The 21,381-nt window shown below is 41.8% G+C and overlaps 32 non-coding genes across 32 annotated transcripts; all 32 read right to left on the reverse strand.

Moving 5' to 3' along the window:
• Positions 1-907: 907 nt before the first annotated feature.
• On the reverse strand, positions 908-979 carry trnac-gca (transfer RNA cysteine (anticodon GCA)). The gene has a single exon. It is a non-coding gene; the product is annotated as a tRNA-Cys (tRNA).
• A 187-nt stretch (positions 980-1,166) lies between these two features.
• Positions 1,167-1,238, reverse strand: trnac-gca (transfer RNA cysteine (anticodon GCA)). The gene has a single exon. It is a non-coding gene; the product is annotated as a tRNA-Cys (tRNA).
• Positions 1,239-1,436: 198 nt separating this feature from the next.
• trnac-gca (transfer RNA cysteine (anticodon GCA)) lies at positions 1,437-1,508 on the reverse strand. Its single transcript has one exon. It is a non-coding gene; the product is annotated as a tRNA-Cys (tRNA).
• A 638-nt stretch (positions 1,509-2,146) lies between these two features.
• On the reverse strand, positions 2,147-2,218 carry trnac-gca (transfer RNA cysteine (anticodon GCA)). Its single transcript has one exon. It is a non-coding gene; the product is annotated as a tRNA-Cys (tRNA).
• A 273-nt stretch (positions 2,219-2,491) lies between these two features.
• On the reverse strand, positions 2,492-2,564 carry trnac-gca (transfer RNA cysteine (anticodon GCA)). The gene has a single exon. It is a non-coding gene; the product is annotated as a tRNA-Cys (tRNA).
• Positions 2,565-3,202: 638 nt separating this feature from the next.
• Positions 3,203-3,274, reverse strand: trnac-gca (transfer RNA cysteine (anticodon GCA)). Its single transcript has one exon. It is a non-coding gene; the product is annotated as a tRNA-Cys (tRNA).
• Positions 3,275-4,376: 1,102 nt separating this feature from the next.
• Positions 4,377-4,448, reverse strand: trnac-gca (transfer RNA cysteine (anticodon GCA)). Its single transcript has one exon. It is a non-coding gene; the product is annotated as a tRNA-Cys (tRNA).
• A 637-nt stretch (positions 4,449-5,085) lies between these two features.
• trnac-gca (transfer RNA cysteine (anticodon GCA)) lies at positions 5,086-5,157 on the reverse strand. The gene has a single exon. It is a non-coding gene; the product is annotated as a tRNA-Cys (tRNA).
• Positions 5,158-6,259: 1,102 nt separating this feature from the next.
• trnac-gca (transfer RNA cysteine (anticodon GCA)) lies at positions 6,260-6,331 on the reverse strand. Its single transcript has one exon. It is a non-coding gene; the product is annotated as a tRNA-Cys (tRNA).
• A 187-nt stretch (positions 6,332-6,518) lies between these two features.
• On the reverse strand, positions 6,519-6,590 carry trnac-gca (transfer RNA cysteine (anticodon GCA)). The gene has a single exon. It is a non-coding gene; the product is annotated as a tRNA-Cys (tRNA).
• Positions 6,591-6,788: 198 nt separating this feature from the next.
• Positions 6,789-6,860, reverse strand: trnac-gca (transfer RNA cysteine (anticodon GCA)). The gene has a single exon. It is a non-coding gene; the product is annotated as a tRNA-Cys (tRNA).
• Positions 6,861-7,498: 638 nt separating this feature from the next.
• trnac-gca (transfer RNA cysteine (anticodon GCA)) lies at positions 7,499-7,570 on the reverse strand. The gene has a single exon. It is a non-coding gene; the product is annotated as a tRNA-Cys (tRNA).
• A 273-nt stretch (positions 7,571-7,843) lies between these two features.
• On the reverse strand, positions 7,844-7,916 carry trnac-gca (transfer RNA cysteine (anticodon GCA)). Its single transcript has one exon. It is a non-coding gene; the product is annotated as a tRNA-Cys (tRNA).
• Positions 7,917-8,554: 638 nt separating this feature from the next.
• trnac-gca (transfer RNA cysteine (anticodon GCA)) lies at positions 8,555-8,626 on the reverse strand. The gene has a single exon. It is a non-coding gene; the product is annotated as a tRNA-Cys (tRNA).
• Positions 8,627-9,263: 637 nt separating this feature from the next.
• Positions 9,264-9,335, reverse strand: trnac-gca (transfer RNA cysteine (anticodon GCA)). Its single transcript has one exon. It is a non-coding gene; the product is annotated as a tRNA-Cys (tRNA).
• Positions 9,336-10,437: 1,102 nt separating this feature from the next.
• Positions 10,438-10,509, reverse strand: trnac-gca (transfer RNA cysteine (anticodon GCA)). Its single transcript has one exon. It is a non-coding gene; the product is annotated as a tRNA-Cys (tRNA).
• A 187-nt stretch (positions 10,510-10,696) lies between these two features.
• trnac-gca (transfer RNA cysteine (anticodon GCA)) lies at positions 10,697-10,768 on the reverse strand. Its single transcript has one exon. It is a non-coding gene; the product is annotated as a tRNA-Cys (tRNA).
• A 198-nt stretch (positions 10,769-10,966) lies between these two features.
• On the reverse strand, positions 10,967-11,038 carry trnac-gca (transfer RNA cysteine (anticodon GCA)). The gene has a single exon. It is a non-coding gene; the product is annotated as a tRNA-Cys (tRNA).
• Positions 11,039-11,676: 638 nt separating this feature from the next.
• On the reverse strand, positions 11,677-11,748 carry trnac-gca (transfer RNA cysteine (anticodon GCA)). The gene has a single exon. It is a non-coding gene; the product is annotated as a tRNA-Cys (tRNA).
• Positions 11,749-12,384: 636 nt separating this feature from the next.
• Positions 12,385-12,456, reverse strand: trnac-gca (transfer RNA cysteine (anticodon GCA)). Its single transcript has one exon. It is a non-coding gene; the product is annotated as a tRNA-Cys (tRNA).
• Positions 12,457-13,094: 638 nt separating this feature from the next.
• On the reverse strand, positions 13,095-13,166 carry trnac-gca (transfer RNA cysteine (anticodon GCA)). Its single transcript has one exon. It is a non-coding gene; the product is annotated as a tRNA-Cys (tRNA).
• Positions 13,167-13,802: 636 nt separating this feature from the next.
• trnac-gca (transfer RNA cysteine (anticodon GCA)) lies at positions 13,803-13,874 on the reverse strand. The gene has a single exon. It is a non-coding gene; the product is annotated as a tRNA-Cys (tRNA).
• A 187-nt stretch (positions 13,875-14,061) lies between these two features.
• Positions 14,062-14,133, reverse strand: trnac-gca (transfer RNA cysteine (anticodon GCA)). Its single transcript has one exon. It is a non-coding gene; the product is annotated as a tRNA-Cys (tRNA).
• Positions 14,134-14,407: 274 nt separating this feature from the next.
• trnac-gca (transfer RNA cysteine (anticodon GCA)) lies at positions 14,408-14,479 on the reverse strand. Its single transcript has one exon. It is a non-coding gene; the product is annotated as a tRNA-Cys (tRNA).
• A 638-nt stretch (positions 14,480-15,117) lies between these two features.
• trnac-gca (transfer RNA cysteine (anticodon GCA)) lies at positions 15,118-15,189 on the reverse strand. The gene has a single exon. It is a non-coding gene; the product is annotated as a tRNA-Cys (tRNA).
• Positions 15,190-16,291: 1,102 nt separating this feature from the next.
• On the reverse strand, positions 16,292-16,363 carry trnac-gca (transfer RNA cysteine (anticodon GCA)). The gene has a single exon. It is a non-coding gene; the product is annotated as a tRNA-Cys (tRNA).
• Positions 16,364-16,550: 187 nt separating this feature from the next.
• Positions 16,551-16,622, reverse strand: trnac-gca (transfer RNA cysteine (anticodon GCA)). The gene has a single exon. It is a non-coding gene; the product is annotated as a tRNA-Cys (tRNA).
• Positions 16,623-18,668: 2,046 nt separating this feature from the next.
• Positions 18,669-18,740, reverse strand: trnac-gca (transfer RNA cysteine (anticodon GCA)). The gene has a single exon. It is a non-coding gene; the product is annotated as a tRNA-Cys (tRNA).
• A 1,101-nt stretch (positions 18,741-19,841) lies between these two features.
• trnac-gca (transfer RNA cysteine (anticodon GCA)) lies at positions 19,842-19,913 on the reverse strand. Its single transcript has one exon. It is a non-coding gene; the product is annotated as a tRNA-Cys (tRNA).
• Positions 19,914-20,100: 187 nt separating this feature from the next.
• trnac-gca (transfer RNA cysteine (anticodon GCA)) lies at positions 20,101-20,172 on the reverse strand. The gene has a single exon. It is a non-coding gene; the product is annotated as a tRNA-Cys (tRNA).
• Positions 20,173-20,446: 274 nt separating this feature from the next.
• Positions 20,447-20,518, reverse strand: trnac-gca (transfer RNA cysteine (anticodon GCA)). Its single transcript has one exon. It is a non-coding gene; the product is annotated as a tRNA-Cys (tRNA).
• A 637-nt stretch (positions 20,519-21,155) lies between these two features.
• Positions 21,156-21,227, reverse strand: trnac-gca (transfer RNA cysteine (anticodon GCA)). Its single transcript has one exon. It is a non-coding gene; the product is annotated as a tRNA-Cys (tRNA).
• Positions 21,228-21,381: the final 154 nt, after the last annotated feature.

The raw sequence follows: 21,381 nt of genomic DNA on the forward strand, positions 1-21,381 counted from the left end.
AGGGGGCACCCAGATTTGAAGTGTGGATGGCTTGATTACAGACTCAAATGGTTTATAATCACATACAGAATCTTTCTATGTAGACATGTTTGCACTTATTCCTAATTTGTAAAATCCAAAGGGCCACCCGGATCTGCAGTCAAATGCTCTACCACTGAGCTATACCCCCAAATCTTTGAAGAAACATGCTCTTTCATTGAGCCATACCCCCACAGACTTCTGTGCTTAGAGCCACAGATTAAGTTAGATCCTACGATTCAACAATATCAAACATTGACTGCTTCACTGTAAACTCAAGTCTTTGGTTACTCCAAATCAGAATCAACAACTCTACGACTCAAAACCTCCAAATAAGACAAGTCCAAAGGGGGCACCCAGATTTGAAATGTGGATGGCTTGATTACAGACTCAATTTGAACTCATGTCGTTGACTATGTCAAGCAAGCCAGATCCAAAATGTAGACCTATTGATCTGCAGACAAATGCTCTGTCTTTGAGCTATAACCCCGTACTGCATGAGCACAAACCACAAAAATGAACTTATGTCAAGGATTTGTTTATTCCTAATATGCCAAGCCCAAATTAGGCACATGGAATGAACCTGGGACCTCTTGATCTGCAATCAAACGCCATGCCATTGAGATATTACCCCGTACAGCAGGGATAGGCAACTGCAGTCCTGGAGGGCCACTATCCTGCAGAGATTCGCTTCAGCCCTCATGAAAACTCACCTGCCTGTATCTATCTAGTAATCCCGAAAACACTGATTACCTTGTCCCAGTGAGTTTAATTAGGGTTGGAGCTAAACTCTGCAGGGCAGTGGCCCTCCAGGACCGAAGTTGCTTATCCCTGCCGTAAGGTATGAGCACTAAAAGGCAGGAAGATATTCCTAATATGCCAAATCCATAGGGGGCACCCGGATTTGAACCGGGGACCTCTTGATCTGCAGTCAAATGCTCTACCACTGAGCTATACCACCACACACTCCCTGGATCATAGCCACACACAATATGACAGACTCACTTTTAGATAAGGATTTTGGATATGAAAAGAATGCCAGATACAAAAAAATTACCTAGCGAGAGGATGTGCCACTGAGGTATAATCACATGCAGAATCTTACTATATAGATAAGCATGCACTTAATCCTAATCTGCCAAATCCATAGGGGGCACCCGGATTTGAACCGGGGACCTCTTGATCTGCAGTCAAATGCTCTACCACTGAGCTATACCCCCACATCTTTGAAGAAACATGCTCTTTCATTGAGCCATACCCCCACAGACTTCTGTGCTTAGAGCCACAGATTAAGTTAGATCCTACGATTCAACAATATCAAACATTGACTGCTTCACTGTAAACTCAAGTCTTTGGTTACTCCAAATCAGAATCAACAACTCTACAACTCAAAAATATTCCTAATCTGCCAAATCCAGAGGGGGCACCCGGATTTGAACCGGGGACCTCTTGATCTGCAGTCAAATGCTCTACCACTGAGCTATACCCCCACATATTTAAAGAAACATGCTCTTTCATTGAGCCACACCACCACAGACTTCTGTGCTTAGAGCCAAATATTAAGTTAGATCCTACGATTCAACAATATCAAACATTGACTGCTTCACTTGAACTCAAGTCTTTGGTTACTCCAAATCAGAATCAACAACTCTACAACTCAAAACCTCCAAATAAGACAAGTCCAAAGGGGGCACCCAGATTTGAAATGTGGATGGCTTGATTACAGACTCAAATGGTTTATAATCACATACAGAATCTTTCTATGTAGACATGTTTGCACTTATTCCTAATTTGCCAAATCCAAAGGGCCACCTGGATCTGCAGTCAAATGCTCTACCACTGAGCTATACCCCCACATCTTTGAAGAAACATGCTCTTTCATTGAGCCATACCCCCACAGACTTCTGTGCTTAGAGCCACAGATTAAGTTAGATCCTACGATTCAACAATATCAAACATTGACTGCTTCACTGTAAACTCAAGTCTTTGGTTACTCCAAATCAGAATCAACAACTCTACAACTCAAAACCTCCAAATAAGACAAGTCCAAAGGGGGCACCCAAATTATCCCTGCCGTACAGTATGAGCACAAAAAGGCAGGAAGATATTCCTAATCTGCCAAATCCAGAGGGGGCACCCGGATTTGAACCGGGGACCTCTTGATCTGCAGTCAAATGCTCTACCACTGAGCTATACCCCCACATATTTAAAGAAACATGCTCTTTCATTGAGCTACACCACCACAGACTTATGTGCTTAGAGCCACAGATTAAGTTAGATCCTACGATTCAATAATATCAAACATTGACTGCTTCACTGTAAACTCAAGTCTTTGGTTACTCCAAATCAGAATCAACAACTCTACAACTCAAAACCTCCAAATAAGACAAGTCCAAAGGGGGCACCCAAATTATCCCTGCCGTACAGTATGAGCACAAAAAGCCAGGAAGATATTCCTAATCTGCCAAATCCAGGAAGGTCACCCAGATTTGAACCGGGGACCTCTTGATCTGCAGTCAAATGCTCTACCACTGAGCTATACCCCCACATATTTAAAGAAACATGCTCTTTCATTGAGCCACACCACCACAGACTTCTGTGCTTAGAGCCAAAGATCAAGTTAGATCCTACGATTCAACAATATCAAACATTGACTGCTTCACTTGAACTCAAGTCTTTGGTTACTCCAAATCAGAATCAACAACTCTACAACTCAAAACCTCCAAATAAGACAAGTCCAAAGGGGGCACCCAGATTTGAAATGTGGATGGCTTGATTACAGACTCAAATGGTTTATAATCACATACAGAATCTTTCTATGTAGACATGTTTGCACTTATTCCTAATTTGCCAAATCCAAAGGGGCACCCGGATCTGCAGTCAAATGCTCTACCACTGAGCTATACCCCCACATCTTTGAAGAAACATGCTCTTTCATTGAGCCATACCCCCACAGACTTCTGTGCTTAGAGCCACAGATTAAGTTAGATCCTACGATTCAACAATATCAAACATTGACTGCTTCACTGTAAACTCAAGTCTTTGGTTACTCCAAATCAGAATCAACAACTCTACAACTCAAAACCTCCAAATAAGACAAGTCCAAAGGGGGCACCCAAATTATCCCTGCCGTACAGTATGAGCACAAAAAGGCAGGAAGATATTCCTAATCTGCCAAATCCAGAGGGGGCACCCGGATTTGAACTGGGGACCTCTTGATCTGCAGTCAAATGCTCTACCACTGAGCTATACCCCCACATCTTTGGAGAAACATGCTCTTTCATTGAGCCACACCCCCACAGACTTCTGTGCTTAGAGCCAAAGATTAAGTTAGATCCTACGATTCAACAATATCAAACATTGACTGCTTCACTTGAACTCAAGTCTTTGGTTACTCCAAATCAGAATCAACAACTCTACAACTCAAAACCTCCAAATAAGACAAGTCCAAAGGGGGCACCCAGATTTGAAGTGTGGATGGCTTGATTACAGACTCAAATGGTTTATAATCACATACAGAATCTTTCTATGTAGACATGTTTGCACTTATTCCTAATTTGTAAAATCCAAAGGGCCACCCGGATCTGCAGTCAAATGCTCTACCACTGAGCTATACCCCCAAATCTTTGAAGAAACATGCTCTTTCATTGAGCCATACCCCCACAGACTTCTGTGCTTAGAGCCACAGATTAAGTTAGATCCTACGATTCAACAATATCAAACATTGACTGCTTCAATGTAAACTCAAGTCTTTGGTTACTCCAAATCAGAATCAACAACTCTACGACTCAAAACCTCCAAATAAGACAAGTCCAAAGGGGGCACCCAGATTTGAAATGTGGATGGCTTGATTACAGACTCAATTTGAACTCATGTCGTTGACTATGTCAAGCAAGCCAGATCCAAAATGTAGACCTATTGATCTGCAGACAAATGCTCTGTCTTTGAGCTATAACCCCGTACTGCATGAGCACAAACCACAAAAATGAACTTATGTCAAGGATTTGTTTATTCCTAATATGCCAAGCCCAAATTAGGCACATGGAATGAACCTGGGACCTCTTGATCTGCAATCAAACGCCATGCCATTGAGATATTACCCCGTACAGCAGGGATAGGCAACTGCAGTCCTGGAGGGCCACTATCCTGCAGAGATTCGCTTCAGCCCTCATGAAAACTCACCTGCCTGTATCTATCTAGTAATCCCGAAAACACTGATTGCCTTGTCCCAGTGAGTTTAATTAGGGTTGGAGCTAAACTCTGCAGGGCAGTGGCCCTCCAGGACCGAAGTTGCTTATCCCTGCCGTAAGGTATGAGCACTAAAAGGCAGGAAGATATTCCTAATCTGCCAAATCCAGAGGGGGCACCCGGATTTGAACCGGGGACCTCTTGATCTGCAGTCAAATGCTCTACCACTGAGCTATACCCCCACATATTTAAAGAAACATGCTCTTTCATTGAGCCACACCACCACAGACATCTGTGCTTAGAGCCAAAGATTAAGTTAGATCCTACGATTCAACAATATCAAAAATTGACTGCTTCACTTGAACTCAAGTCTTTGGTTACTCCAAATCAGAATCAACAACTCTACAACTCAAAACCTCCAAATAAGACAAGTCCAAAGGGGGCACCCAGATTTGAAATGTGGATGGCTTGATTACAGACTCAAATGGTTTATAATCACATACAGAATCTTTCTATGTAGACATGTTTGCACTTATTCCTAATTTGCCAAATCCAAAGGGCCACCCGGATCTGCAGTCAAATGCTCTACCACTGAGCTATACCCCCACATCTTTGAAGAAACATGCTCTTTCATTGAGCCATACCCCCACAGACTTCTGTGCTTAGAGCCACAGATTAAGTTAGATCCTACGATTCAACAATATCAAACATTGACTGCTTCACTTGAACTCAAGTCTTTGGTTACTCCAAATCAGAATCAACAACTCTACAACTCAAAACCTCCAAATAAGACAAGTCCAAAGGGGGCACCCAAAGTATCCCTGCCGTACAGTATGAGCACAAAAAGGCAGGAAGATATTCCTAATCTGCCAAATCCATAGGGGGCACCCGGATTTGAACTGGGGACCTCTTGATCTGCAGTCAAATGCTCTACCACTGAGCTATACCCCCACATCTTTGGAGAAACATGCTCTTTCATTGAGCCACACCCCCACAGACTTCTGTGCTTAGAGCCAAAGATTAAGTTAGATCCTACGATTCAACAATATCAAACATTGACTGCTTCACTTGAACTCAAGTCTTTGGTTACTCCAAATCAGAATCAACAACTCTACAACTCAAAACCTCCAAATAAGACAAGTCCAAAGGGGGCACCCAGATTTGAAGTGTGGATGGCTTGATTACAGACTCAAATGGTTTATAATCACATACAGAATCTTTCTATGTAGACATGTTTGCACTTATTCCTAATTTGTAAAATCCAAAGGGCCACCCGGATCTGCAGTCAAATGCTCTACCACTGAGCTATACCCCCAAATCTTTGAAGAAACATGCTCTTTCATTGAGCCATACCCCCACAGACTTCTGTGCTTAGAGCCACAGATTAAGTTAGATCCTACGATTCAACAATATCAAACATTGACTGCTTCACTGTAAACTCAAGTCTTTGGTTACTCCAAATCAGAATCAACAACTCTACGACTCAAAACCTCCAAATAAGACAAGTCCAAAGGGGGCACCCAGATTTGAAATGTGGATGGCTTGATTACAGACTCAATTTGAACTCATGTCGTTGACTATGTCAAGCAAGCCAGATCCAAAATGTAGACCTATTGATCTGCAGACAAATGCTCTGTCTTTGAGCTATAACCCCGTACTGCATGAGCACAAACCACAAAAATGAACTTATGTCAAGGATTTGTTTATTCCTAATATGCCAAGCCCAAATTAGGCACATGGAATGAACCTGGGACCTCTTGATCTGCAATCAAACGCCATGCCATTGAGATATTACCCCGTACAGCAGGGATAGGCAACTGCAGTCCTGGAGGGCCACTATCCTGCAGAGATTCGCTTCAGCCCTCATGAAAACTCACCTGCCTGTATCTATCTAGTAATCCCGAAAACACTGATTACCTTGTCCCAGTGAGTTTAATTAGGGTTGGAGCTAAACTCTGCAGGGCAGTGGCCCTCCAGGACCGAAGTTGCTTATCCCTGCCGTAAGGTATGAGCACTAAAAGGCAGGAAGATATTCCTAATATGCCAAATCCATAGGGGGCACCCGGATTTGAACCGGGGACCTCTTGATCTGCAGTCAAATGCTCTACCACTGAGCTATACCACCACACACTCCCTGGATCATAGCCACACACAATATGACAGACTCACTTTTAGATAAGGATTTTGGATATGAAAAGAATGCCAGATACAAAAAAATTACCTAGCGAGAGGATGTGCCACTGAGGTATAATCACATGCAGAATCTTACTATATAGATAAGCATGCACTTAATCCTAATCTGCCAAATCCATAGGGGGCACCCGGATTTGAACCGGGGACCTCTTGATCTGCAGTCAAATGCTCTACCACTGAGCTATACCCCCACATCTTTGAAGAAACATGCTCTTTCATTGAGCCATACCCCCACAGACTTCTGTGCTTAGAGCCACAGATTAAGTTAGATCCTACGATTCAACAATATCAAACATTGACTGCTTCACTGTAAACTCAAGTCTTTGGTTACTCCAAATCAGAATCAACAACTCTACAACTCAAAAATATTCCTAATCTGCCAAATCCAGAGGGGGCACCCGGATTTGAACCGGGGACCTCTTGATCTGCAGTCAAATGCTCTACCACTGAGCTATACCCCCACATATTTAAAGAAACATGCTCTTTCATTGAGCCACACCACCACAGACTTCTGTGCTTAGAGCCAAATATTAAGTTAGATCCTACGATTCAACAATATCAAACATTGACTGCTTCACTTGAACTCAAGTCTTTGGTTACTCCAAATCAGAATCAACAACTCTACAACTCAAAACCTCCAAATAAGACAAGTCCAAAGGGGGCACCCAGATTTGAAATGTGGATGGCTTGATTACAGACTCAAATGGTTTATAATCACATACAGAATCTTTCTATGTAGACATGTTTGCACTTATTCCTAATTTGCCAAATCCAAAGGGCCACCCGGATCTGCAGTCAAATGCTCTACCACTGAGCTATACCCCCACATCTTTGAAGAAACATGCTCTTTCATTGAGCCATACCCCCACAGACTTCTGTGCTTAGAGCCACAGATTAAGTTAGATCCTACGATTCAACAATATCAAACATTGACTGCTTCACTGTAAACTCAAGTCTTTGGTTACTCCAAATCAGAATCAACAACTCTACAACTCAAAACCTCCAAATAAGACAAGTCCAAAGGGGGCACCCAAATTATCCCTGCCGTACAGTATGAGCACAAAAAGGCAGGAAGATATTCCTAATCTGCCAAATCCAGAGGGGGCACCCGGATTTGAACCGGGGACCTCTTGATCTGCAGTCAAATGCTCTACCACTGAGCTATACCCCCACATATTTAAAGAAACATGCTCTTTCATTGAGCTACACCACCACAGACTTCTGTGCTTAGAGCCACAGATTAAGTTAGATCCTACGATTCAATAATATCAAACATTGACTGCTTCACTGTAAACTCAAGTCTTTGGTTACTCCAAATCAGAATCAACAACTCTACAACTCAAAACCTCCAAATAAGACAAGTCCAAAGGGGGCACCCAAATTATCCCTGCCGTACAGTATGAGCACAAAAAGCCAGGAAGATATTCCTAATCTGCCAAATCCAGGAAGGTCACCCAGATTTGAACCGGGGACCTCTTGATCTGCAGTCAAATGCTCTACCACTGAGCTATACCCCCACATATTTAAAGAAACATGCTCTTTCATTGAGCCACACCACCACAGACTTCTGTGCTTAGAGCCAAAGATCAAGTTAGATCCTACGATTCAACAATATCAAACATTGACTGCTTCACTTGAACTCAAGTCTTTGGTTACTCCAAATCAGAATCAACAACTCTACAACTCAAAACCTCCAAATAAGACAAGTCCAAAGGGGGCACCCAGATTTGAAATGTGGATGGCTTGATTACAGACTCAAATGGTTTATAATCACATACAGAATCTTTCTATGTAGACATGTTTGCACTTATTCCTAATTTGCCAAATCCAAAGGGGCACCCGGATCTGCAGTCAAATGCTCTACCACTGAGCTATACCCCCACATCTTTGAAGAAACATGCTCTTTCATTGAGCCATACCCCCACAGACTTCTGTGCTTAGAGCCACAGATTAAGTTAGATCCTACGATTCAACAATATCAAACATTGACTGCTTCACTGTAAACTCAAGTCTTTGGTTACTCCAAATCAGAATCAACAACTCTACAACTCAAAACCTCCAAATAAGACAAGTCCAAAGGGGGCACCCAAATTATCCCTGCCGTACAGTATGAGCACAAAAAGGCAGGAAGATATTCCTAATCTGCCAAATCCAGAGGGGGCACCCGGATTTGAACCGGGGACCTCTTGATCTGCAGTCAAATGCTCTACCACTGAGCTATACCCCCACATATTTAAAGAAACATGCTCTTTCATTGAGCCACACCACTACAGACTTCTGTGCTTAGAGCCAAAGATTAAGTTAGATCCTACGATTCAACAATATCAAACATTGACTGCTTCACTTGAACTCAAGTCTTTGGTTACTCCAAATCAGAATCAACAACTCTACAACTCAAAACCTCCAAATAAGACAAGTCCAAAGGGGGCACCCAGATTTGAAATGTGGATGGCTTGATTACAGACTCAAATGGTTTATAATCACATACAGAATCTTTCTATGTAGACATGTTTGCACTTATTCCTAATTTGCCAAATCCAAAGGGCCACCCGGATCTGCAGTCAAATGCTCTACCACTGAGCTATACCCCCACATCTTTGAAGAAACATGCTCTTTCATTGAGCCATACCCCCACAGACTTCTGTGCTTAGAGCCACAGATTAAGTTAGATCCTACGATTCAACAATATCAAACATTGACTGCTTCACTTGAACTCAAGTCTTTGGTTACTCCAAATCAGAATCAACAACTCTACAACTCAAAACCTCCAAATAAGACAAGTCCAAAGGGGGCACCCAAAGTATCCCTGCCGTACAGTATGAGCACAAAAAGGCAGGAAGATATTCCTAATCTGCCAAATCCATAGGGGGCACCCGGATTTGAACTGGGGACCTCTTGATCTGCAGTCAAATGCTCTACCACTGAGCTATACCCCCACATCTTTGGAGAAACATGCTCTTTCATTGAGCCACACCCCCACAGACTTCTGTGCTTAGAGCCAAAGATTAAGTTAGATCCTACGATTCAACAATATCAAACATTGACTGCTTCACTTGAACTCAAGTCTTTGGGTACTCCAAATCAGAATCAACAACTCTACAACTCAAAACCTCCAAATAAGACAAGTCCAAAGGGGGCACCCAGATTTGAAGTGTGGATGGCTTGATTACAGACTCAAATGGTTTATAATCACATACAGAATCTTTCTATGTAGACATGTTTGCACTTATTCCTAATTTGTAAAATCCAAAGGGCCACCCGGATCTGCAGTCAAATGCTCTACCACTGAGCTATACCCCCAAATCTTTGAAGAAACATGCTCTTTCATTGAGCCATACCCCCACAGACTTCTGTGCTTAGAGCCACAGATTAAGTTAGATCCTACGATTCAACAATATCAAACATTGACTGCTTCACTGTAAACTCAAGTCTTTGGTTACTCCAAATCAGAATCAACAACTCTACGACTCAAAACCTCCAAATAAGACAAGTCCAAAGGGGGCACCCAGATTTGAAATGTGGATGGCTTGATTACAGACTCAATTTGAACTCATGTCGTTGACTATGTCAAGCAAGCCAGATCCAAAATGTAGACCTATTGATCTGCAGACAAATGCTCTGTCTTTGAGCTATAACCCCGTACTGCATGAGCACAAACCACAAAAATGAACTTATGTCAAGGATTTGTTTATTCCTAATATGCCAAGCCCAAATTAGGCACATGGAATGAACCTGGGACCTCTTGATCTGCAATCAAACGCCATGCCATTGAGATATTACCCCGTACAGCAGGGATAGGCAACTGCAGTCCTGGAGGGCCACTATCCTGCAGAGATTCGCTTCAGCCCTCATGAAAACTCACCTGCCTGTATCTATCTAGTAATCCTGAAAACACTGATTGCCTTGTCCCAGTGAGTTTAATTAGGGTTGGAGCTAAACTCTGCAGGGCAGTGGCCCTCCAGGACCGAAGTTGCTTATCCCTGCCGTAAGGTATGAGCACTAAAAGGCAGGAAGATATTCCTAATATGCCAAATCCATAGGGGGCACCCGGATTTGAACCGGGGACCTCTTGATCTGCAGTCAAATGCTCTACCACTGAGCTATACCCCCACACACTCCCTGGATCATAGCCACACACAATATGACAGACTCACTTTTAGATAAGGATTTTGGATATGAAAAGAATGCCAGATACAAAAAAATTACCTAGCGAGAGGATGTGCCACTGAGGTATAATCACATGCAGAATCTTACTATATAGATAAGCATGCACTTAATCCTAATCTGCCAAATCCATAGGGGGCACCCGGATTTGAACCTGGGACCTCTTGATCTGCAGTCAAATGCTCTACCACTGAGCTATACCCCCACATCTTTGAAGAAACATGCTCTTTCATTGAGCCATACCCCCACAGACTTCTGTGCTTAGAGCCACAGATTAAGTTAGATCCTACGATTCAACAATATCAAACATTGACTGCTTCACTGTAAACTCAAGTCTTTGGTTACTCCAAATCAGAATCAACAACTCTACAACTCAAAAATATTCCTAATCTGCCAAATCCAGAGGGGGCACCCGGATTTGAACCGGGGACCTCTTGATCTGCAGTCAAATGCTCTACCACTGAGCTATACCCCCACATATTTAAAGAAACATGCTCTTTCATTGAGCCACACCACCACAGACTTCTGTGCTTAGAGCCAAATATTAAGTTAGATCCTACGATTCAACAATATCAAACATTGACTGCTTCACTTGAACTCAAGTCTTTGGTTACTCCAAATCAGAATCAACAACTCTACAACTCAAAACCTCCAAATAAGACAAGTCCAAAGGGGGCACCCAGATTTGAAATGTGGATGGCTTGATTACAGACTCAAATGGTTTATAATCACATACAGAATCTTTCTATGTAGACATGTTTGCACTTATTCCTAATTTGCCAAATCCAAAGGGCCACCCGGATCTGCAGTCAAATGCTCTACCACTGAGCTATACCCCCACATCTTTGAAGAAACATGCTCTTTCATTGAGCCATACCCCCACAGACTTCTGTGCTTAGAGCCACAGATTAAGTTAGATCCTACGATTCAACAATATCAAACATTGACTGCTTCACTGTAAACTCAAGTCTTTGGTTACTCCAAATCAGAATCAACAACTCTACAACTCAAAACCTCCAAATAAGACAAGTCCAAAGGGGGCACCCAAATTATCCCTGCCGTACAGTATGAGCACAAAAAGGCAGGAAGATATTCCTAATCTGCCAAATCCAGAGGGGGCACCCGGATTTGAACTGGGGACCTCTTGATCTGCAGTCAAATGCTCTACCACTGAGCTATACCCCCACATATTTAAAGAAACATGCTCTTTCATTGAGCTACACCACCACAGACTTCTGTGCTTAGAGCCAAAGATTAAGTTAGATCCAAGATTCAACAATATCAAACATTGACTGCTTCACTTGAACTCAAGTCTTTGGTTACTCCAAATCAGAATCAACAACTCTACAACTCAAAACCTCCAAATAAGACAAGTCCAAAGGGGGCACCCAGATTTGAAATGTGGATGGCTTGATTACAGACTCAAATGGTTTATAATCACATACAGAATCTTTCTATGTAGACATGTTTGCACTTATTCCTAATTTGCAAAATCCAAAGGGCCACCCGGATCTGCAGTCAAATGCTCTACCACTGAGCTATACCCCCACATCTTTGAAGAAATATGCTCTTTCATTGAGCCATACCCCCACAGACTTCTGTGCTTAGAGCCACAGATTAAGTTAGATCCTACGATTCAACAATATCAAACATTGACTGCTTCACTTGAACTCAAGTCTTTGGTTACTCCAATTCAGAATCAACAACTCTACAACTCAAAACCTCCAAATAAGACAAGTCCAAAGGGGGCACCCAAATTATCCCTGCCGTACAGTATGAGCACAAAAAGGCAGGAAGATATTCCTAATCTGCCAAATCCAGAGGGGGCACCCGGATTTGAACCGGGGACCTCTTGATCTGCAGTCAAATGCTCTACCACTGAGCTATACCCCCACATATTTAAAGAAACATGCTCTTTCATTGAGCCACACCACCACAGACTTCTGTGCTTAGAGCCAAATATTAAGTTAGATCCTACGATTCAACAATATCAAACATTGACTGCTTCACTTGAACTCAAGTCTTTGGTTACTCCAAATCAGAATCAACAACTCTACAACTCAAAACCTCCAAATAAGACAAGTCCAAAGGGGGCACCCAGATTTGAAATGTGGATGGCTTGATTACAGACTCAAATGGTTTATAATCACATACAGAATCTTTCTATGTAGACATGTTTGCACTTATTCCTAATTTGCCAAATCCAAAGGGCCACCCGGATCTGCAGTCAAATGCTCTACCACTGAGCTATACCCCCACATCTTTGAAGAAACATGCTCTTTCATTGAGCCATACCCCCACAGACTTCTGTGCTTAGAGCCACAGATTAAGTTAGATCCTACGATTCAACAATATCAAACATTGACTGCTTCACTGTAAACTCAAGTCTTTGGTTACTCCAAATCAGAATCAACAACTCTACAACTCAAAACCTCCAAATAAGACAAGTCCAAAGGGGGCACCCAAATTATCCCTGCCGTACAGTATGAGCACAAAAAGGCAGGAAGATATTCCTAATCTGCCAAATCCAGAGGGGGCACCCGGATTTGAACCGGGGACCTCTTGATCTGCAGTCAAATGCTCTACCACTGAGCTATACCCCCACATATTTAAAGAAACATGCTCTTTCATTGAGCTACACCACCACAGACTTCTGTGCTTAGAGCCAAAGATTAAGTTAGATCCAAGATTCAACAATATCAAACATTGACTGCTTCACTTGAACTCAAGTCTTTGGTTACTCCAAATCAGAATCAACAACTCTACAACTCAAAACCTCCAAATAAGACAAGTCCAAAGGGGGCACCCAGATTTGAAATGTGGATGGCTTGATTACAGACTCAAATGGTTTATAATCACATACAGAATCTTTCTATGTAGACATGTTTGCACTTATTCCTAATTTGCAAAATCCAAAGGGCCACCCGGATCTGCAGTCAAATGCTCTACCACTGAGCTATACCCCCACATCTTTGAAGAAATATGCTCTTTCATTGAGCCATACCCCCACAGACTTCTGTGCTTAGAGCCACAGATTAAGTTAGATCCTACGATTCAACAATATCAAACATTGACTGCTTCACTTGAACTCAAGTCTTTGGTTACTCCAATTCAGAATCAACAACTCTACAACTCAAAACCTCCAAATAAGACAAGTCCAAAGGGGGCACCCAAATTATCCCTGCCGTACAGTATGAGCACAAAAAGGCAGGAAGATATTCCTAATCTGCCAAATCCATAGGGGGCACCCGGATTTGAACTGGGGACCTCTTGATCTGCAGTCAAATGCTCTACCACTGAGCTATACCCCCACACACTCCCTGTATCATAGCCACACACAAGATGACAGACTCACTTTTAGATAAGGATTTTGGATATGAAAAGAATGCCAGATACAAAAAAATTACCTAGCGAGAGGATGTGCCACTGAGGTATAATCACATGCAGAATCTTACTATATAGATAAGCATGCGCTTAATCCTAATCTGCCAAATCCATAGAGGGCACCCGGATTTGAACCGGGGACCTCTTGATCTGCAGTCAAATGCTCTACCACTGAGCTATACCCCCACATCTTTGAAGAAACATGCTCTTTCATTGAGCCACACCCCCACAGACTTCTGTGCTTAGAGCCACAGATTAAGTTAGATCCTACGATTCAACAATATCAAACACTGACTGCTTCACGGTAAACTCAAGTCTTTGGTTACTCCAAATCAGAATCAACAACTCTACAACTCAAAACCTCCAAATAAGACAAGTCCAAAGGGGGCACCCAAATTATCCCTGCTGTACAGTATGAGCACAAAAAGGCAGGAAGATATTCCTAATCTGCCAAATCCAGAGGGGGCACCCGGATTTGAACCGGGGACCTCTTGATCTGCAGTCAAATGCTCTACCACTGAGCTATACCCCCTCATATTTAAAGAAACATGCTCTTTCATTGAGCCACACCACCACAGACTTATGTGCTTAGAGCCAAAGATTAAGTTAGATCCTACGATTCAACAATATCAAACATTGACTGCTTCACTTGAACTCAAGTCTTTGGTTACTCCAAATCAGAATCAACAACTCTACAACTCAAAACCTCCAAATAAGACAAGTCCAAAGGGGGCACCCAGATTTGAAATGTGGATGGCTTGATTACAGACTCAAATGGTTTATAATCACATACAGAATCTTTCTATGTAGACATGTTTGCACTTGTTCCTAATTTGCCAAATCCAAAGGGCCACCCGGATCTGCAGTCAAATGCTCTACCACTGAGCTATACCCCCACATCTTTGAAGAAACATGCTCTTTCATTGAGCCATACCCCCACAGACTTCTGTGCTTAGAGCCACAGATTAAGTTAGATCCTACGATTCAACAATATCAAACATTGACTGCTTCACTGTAAACTCAAGTCTTTGGTTACTCCAAATCAGAATCAACAACTCTACAACTCAAAACCTCCAAATAAGACAAGTCCAAAGGGGGCACCCAAATTATCCCTGCCGTACAGTATGAGCACAAAAAGGCAGGAAGATATTCCTAATCTGCCAAATCCAGAGGGGGCACCCGGATTTGAACCGGGGACCTCTTGATCTGCAGTCAAATGCTCTACCACTGAGCTATACCCCCACATATTTAAAGAAACATGCTCTTTCATTGAGCCACACCACCACAGACTTCTGTGCTTAGAGCCAAAGATTAAGTTAGATCCTACGATTCAACAATATCAAACATTGACTGCTTCACTTGAACTCAAGTCTTTGGTTACTCCAAATCAGAATCAACAACTCTACAACTCAAAACCTCCAAATAAGACAAGTCCAAAGGGGGCACCCAGATTTGAAATGTGAATGGCTTGATTACAGACTCAAATGGTTTATAATCACATACAGAATCTTTCTATGTAGACATGTTTGCACTTATTCCTAATTTGCCAAATCCAAAGGGCCACCCGGATCTGCAGTCAAATGCTCTACCACTGAGCTATGCCCCCACATCTTTGAAGAAACATGCTCTTTCATTGAGCCATACCCCCACAGACTTCTGTGCTTAGAGCCACAGATTAAGTTAGATCCTACGATTCAACAATATCAAACATTGACTGCTTCACTGTAAACTCAAGTCTTTGGTTACTCCAAATCAGAATCAACAACTCTACAACTCAAAACCTCCAAATAAGACAAGTCCAAAGGGGGCACCCAGATTTGAAATGTGGATGGCTTGATTACAGACTCAATTTGAACTCATGTCGTTGATTATGTCAAGCAAGCCAGATCCAAAATGTAGACCTATTGATCTGCAGACAAATGCTCTGTCATTGAGCTATAACCCCGTACTGCATGAGCACAAACCACAAAAATGAACTTATGTCAAGGATTTGTTTATTCCTAATATGCCAAGCCCAAATTAGGCACATGGAATGAACCTGGGACATCTTGATCTGCAATCAAACGCCGTGCCATTGAGATATTACCCCGTACAGCAGGGATAGGCAACTGCAGTCCTGGAGGGCCACTATCCTGCAGAGATTCGCTTCAGCCCTCATGAAAACTCACCTGCCTGTATCTATCTAGTAATCCCGAAAACACTGATTGCCTTGTCCCAGTGAGTTTAATTAGGGTTGGAGCTAAACTCTGCAGGGCAGTGGCCCTCCAGGACCGAAGTTGCTTATCCCTGCCGTAAGGTATGAGCACTAAAAGGCAGGAAGATATTCCTAATCTGCCAAATCCATAGGGGGCACCCGGATTTGAACCGGGGACCTCTTGATCTGCAGTCAAATGCTCTACCACTGAGCTATACCCCCACACACTCCCTGGATCATAGCCACACACAAGATGACAGACTCACTTTTAGATAAGGATTTTGTATATGAAAAGAATGCCAGATACAAAAAAATTACCTAGCGAGAGGATGTGCCACTGAGGTATAATCACATGCAGAATCTTACTATATAGATAAGCATGCACTTAATCCTAATCTGCCAAATCCATAGGGGGCACCCGGATTTGAACCGGGGACCTCTTGATCTGCAGTCAAATGCTCTACCACTGAGCTATACCCCCACATCTCTGAAGAAACATGCTCTTTCATTGAGCCACACCCCCACAGACTTCTGTGCTTAGAGCCACAGATTAACCCTCTGGAGTCTAAGGGTATTTTTGGGGCCTTGAGAAGTTTTGTCATGCCCTGACATTTGTGCTTTTTTCAGTTTCTTATAAATATCTAAATGGGTAAAGTCTAATATCACTGTAATCAGCACAAACTGGGCTATAATAATATGTGAAACCCATGCATGTACATGATTGTATTTTTGAGAAAAAAAAATGTTATGCATGGTTAGTGAAAAACTAAAAATGTTAAATCACTTGAATAAGGGAATAAAACACATACATAAAATTGGTTGCCGGAAAAGTTGAGAACTGGAGCTTGTAGCCTAGAATTTTTCTTTCTGAATGATGTGAAAATCATCTTGTTTACTCACTCACAGAAAACAATATATTGATTTAAATTTTCTAAAACACTTTTTGTTGGTAAAAGTCATATGCGAGTAGGCGTCAACTATCATGAATATCATTGTGATTTACACCTGAGAAGACAAAGGCCTGCATAATGAGCTGCATAATGAGCCTCTCATTCAACTGTGCCACTCTGAGGGAGGACTTACAAGAAAGAATGTGAGAACAAAATAAAAGTATATAATATTATGTTTGTAGTTTATTAAGAATATATTTAATTATCCCACAACATAATTTAATATCCACTTGGGGGAGCAGTTAAACAGTTTATTAGGAACAATCAAAGCTGACTTTCAAATTTTTTGGCATCCTTTCTCTAGTCACACAATCCTTCAGAAATCCTTTTAACAATCTTATTTTCTACCAAATAAACCCCATTTATTATCATCATTATAATTATTATTAATGTTGAAAAGAGCTGATAATATTTTTCAGGTTTTTTTAGGGGGAATAAATCGAAAGAACTGCATTGTTTTTACATTTGTTAGAGTTATCTCTATTTGTCACATTTATATTATTTACATCAAGCTTTTGAATGGTATAGTATTGTATATTGTTATTGAAACTTCATAATGTTTCACTTGATTATACATTTAGTCAGGAATTATAGTTTGGAAAAAGTATTTGGAAAAAGTCTAACTAGTAAAATGTTTACACGTTATGTGAAAACTAGTACAAATAAATAAAGAGAGACTTACTCTGTTTATGATCTCTGCTGAATAAAGTGCTTCATTCTTTTTTCTGATGAAATCCATTTCTCAAATCCTCAACCACATCACATCTTTTTGGGGTGAATTATGTCTTAGTCCTCTCATCGCGAAGCAAACAGTAAAATAAAATAAAAACTTGAAGAATAGTCTGGCTGCTTTTTCTTCTGTGTGGGCGTATTCAAGCCGCGCGCTTCAGTTTGAATCTGAATAGCGCGTTCAGCGCGGGGGCGTGGTCACATTAAATATAATGAGCGGAGATATGAAAAATAGACATCGCGTTGTTTTCATATGGATTACTTTATCTCAGAATATTTGTTTTCGGCAGCACTTGTTTAGTTTAAAAGTAGACATTCCAGGCTTTCTATAGATATCTCTCTCATGTCTCTTCGTTGAGTATTCACGGAGTTACAGTTCATTTTAATGAAATGTTTGTACATGACGATCAGCGGAGACAAAGACTGTAGACAGCGCACCTTGTTTGTTATCTTTATTTTATAAGTGCACAAAGGTTTTTTGTTATTATGTCTGTATCCAAAAAAAACTAGACCCTTTACAGATTCGATTGATGTATTGCTCTTATCTGTACGATTAAAACTGAGAGTGTAATTTAAGTTCTTTTCGGGGTTATCAGGTGAAAATGACTCAAAACGCATATATGCGTTAATCGACTCGAAAGGGTTAAGTTAGATCCTACGATTCAACAATATCAAACATTGACTGCTTCACGGTAAACTTAAGTCTTTGGTTACTCCAAATCAGAATCAACAACTCTACAACTCAAAACCTCCAAATAAGACAAGTCCAAAGGGGGCACCCAAATTATCCCTGCCGTACAGTATGAGCACAAAAAGGCAGGAAGATATTCCTAATCTGCCAAATCCAGAGGGGGCACCCGGATTTGAACTGGGGACCTCTTGATCTGCAGTCAAATGCTCTACCACTGAGCTATACCCCCACATATTTAAAAAAACATGCTCTTTCATTGAGCCACACCACCACAGACTTCTGTGCTTAGAGCCAAAGATTAAGTTAGATCCTACGATTCAACAATATCAAACATTGACTGCTTCACTTGAACTCAAGTCTTTGGTTACTCCAAATCAGAATCAACAACTCTACAACTCAAAACCTCCAAATAAGACAAGTCCAAAGGGGGCACCCAGATTTGAAATGTGGATGGCTTGATTACAGACTCAAATGGTTTATAATCACATACAGAATCTTTCTATGTAGACATGTTTGCACTTATTCCTAATTTGCCAAATCCAAAGGGCCACCCGGATCTGCAGTCAAATGCTCTACCACTGAGCTATACCCCCACATCTTTGAAGAAACATGCTCTTTCATTGAGCCATACCCCCACAGACTTCTGTGCTTAGAGCCACAGATTAAGTTAGATCCTACGATTCAACAATATCAAACATTGACTGCTTCACTGTAAACTCAAGTCTTTGGTTACTCCAAATCAGAATCAACAACTCTACAACTCAAAACCTCCAAATAAGACAAGTCCAAAGGGGGCACCCAGATTTGAAATGTGGATGGCTTGATTACAGACTCAATTTGAACTCATGTCGTTGATTATGTCAAGCAAGCCAGATCCAAAATGTAGACCTATTGATCTGCAGACAAATGCTCTGTCATTGAGCTATAACCCCGTACTGCATGAGCACAAACCACAAAAATGAACTTATGTCAAGGATTTGTTTATTCCTAATATGCCAAGCCCAAATTAGGCACATGGAATGAACCTGGGACATCTTGATCTGCAATAAACGCCGTGCCATTGAGATATTACCCCGTACAGCAGGGATAGGCAACTGCAGTCCTGGAGGGCCACTATCCTGCAGAGATTCGCTTCAGCCCTCATGAAAACTCACCTGCCTGTATCTATCTAGTAATCCCGAAAACACTGATTGCCTTGTCCCAGTGAGTTTAATTAGGGTTGGAGCTAAACTCTGCAGGGCAGTGGCCCTCCAGGACCGAAGTTGCTTATCCCTGCCGTAAGGTATGAGCACTAAAAGGCAGGAAGATATTCCTAATCTGCCAAATCCATAGGGGGCACCCGGATTTGAACCGGGGACCTCTTGATCTGCAGTCAAATGCTCTACCACTGAGCTATACCCCCACACACTCCCTGGATCATAGCCACACACAAGATGACAGACTCACTTTTAGATAAGGATTTTGTATATGAAAAGAATGCCAGATACAAAAAAATTACCTAGCGAGAGGATGTGCCACTGAGGTATAATCACATGCAGAATCTTACTATATAGATAAGCATGCACTTAATCCTAATCTGCCAAATCCATAGGGGGCACCCGGATTTGAACCGGGGACCTCTTGATCTGCAGTCAAATGCTCTACCACTGAGCTATACCCCCACATCTCTGAAGAAACATGCTCTTTCATTGAGCCACACCCCCACAGACTTCTGTGCTTAGAGCCACAGATTAAGTTAGATCCTACGATTCAACAATATCAAACATTGACTGCTTCACGGTAAACTCAAGTCTTTGGTTACTCCAAATCAGAATCAACAACTCTACAACTCAAAACCTCCAAATAAGACAAGTCCAAAGGGGGCACCCAAATTATCCCTGCCGTACAGTATGAGCACAAAAAGGCAGGAAGATATTCCTAATCTGCCAAATCCATAGGGGGCACCCGGATTTGAACCGGGGACCTCTTGATCTGCAGTCAAATGCTCTACCACTGAGCTATACCCCCACATCTTTGAAGAAACATGCTCTTTCATTGAGCCACACCCCCACAGACTTCTGTGCTTAGAGCCAAAGATTAAGTTAGATCCTACGATTCAACAATATCAAACATTGACTGCTTCACTTGAACTCAAGTCTTTGGTTACTCCAAATCAGAATCAACAACTCTACAACTCAAAACCTCCAAATAAGACAAGTCCAAAGGGGGCACCCAGATTTGAAATGTGGATGGCTTGATTACAGACTCAAATGGTTTATAATCACATACAAAATCTTTCTATGTAGACATGTTTGCACTTATTCCTAATTTGCAAAATCCAAAGGGCCACCCGGATCTGCAGTCAAATGCTCTACCACTGAGCTATACCCCCACATCTTTAAAGAAACATGCTCTTTCATTGAGCCACACCCCCACAGACTTCTATGCTTAGAGCCAAAGATTAAGTTAGATCCTACGATTCAACAATATCAAACATTGACTGCTTCACTTGAACTCAAGTCTTTGGTTACTCCAAATCAGAATCAACAACTCTACAACTCAAAACCTCCAAATAAGACAAGTCCAAAGGGGGCACCCAAATTATCCCTGCCGTACAGTATGAGCACAAAAAGGCAGGAAGATATTCCTAATCTGCCAAATTCAGAGGGGGCACCCGGATTTGAACCGGGGACCTCTTGATCTGCAGTCAAATGCTCTACCACTGAGCTATACCCCCACACACTCCCTGTATCATAGCCACACACAAGATGACAGACTCACTTTTAGATAAGGATTTTGGATATGAAAAGAATGCCAGATACAAAAAAATTACCTAGAGAGAGGATGTGCCACTGAGGTATAATCACATGCAGAATCTTACTATATAGATA

Source organism: Carassius gibelio, chromosome A11, assembly GCF_023724105.1.
Source record: "Carassius gibelio isolate Cgi1373 ecotype wild population from Czech Republic chromosome A11, carGib1.2-hapl.c, whole genome shotgun sequence".
NCBI lineage: Eukaryota > Metazoa > Chordata > Actinopteri > Cypriniformes > Cyprinidae > Carassius > Carassius gibelio.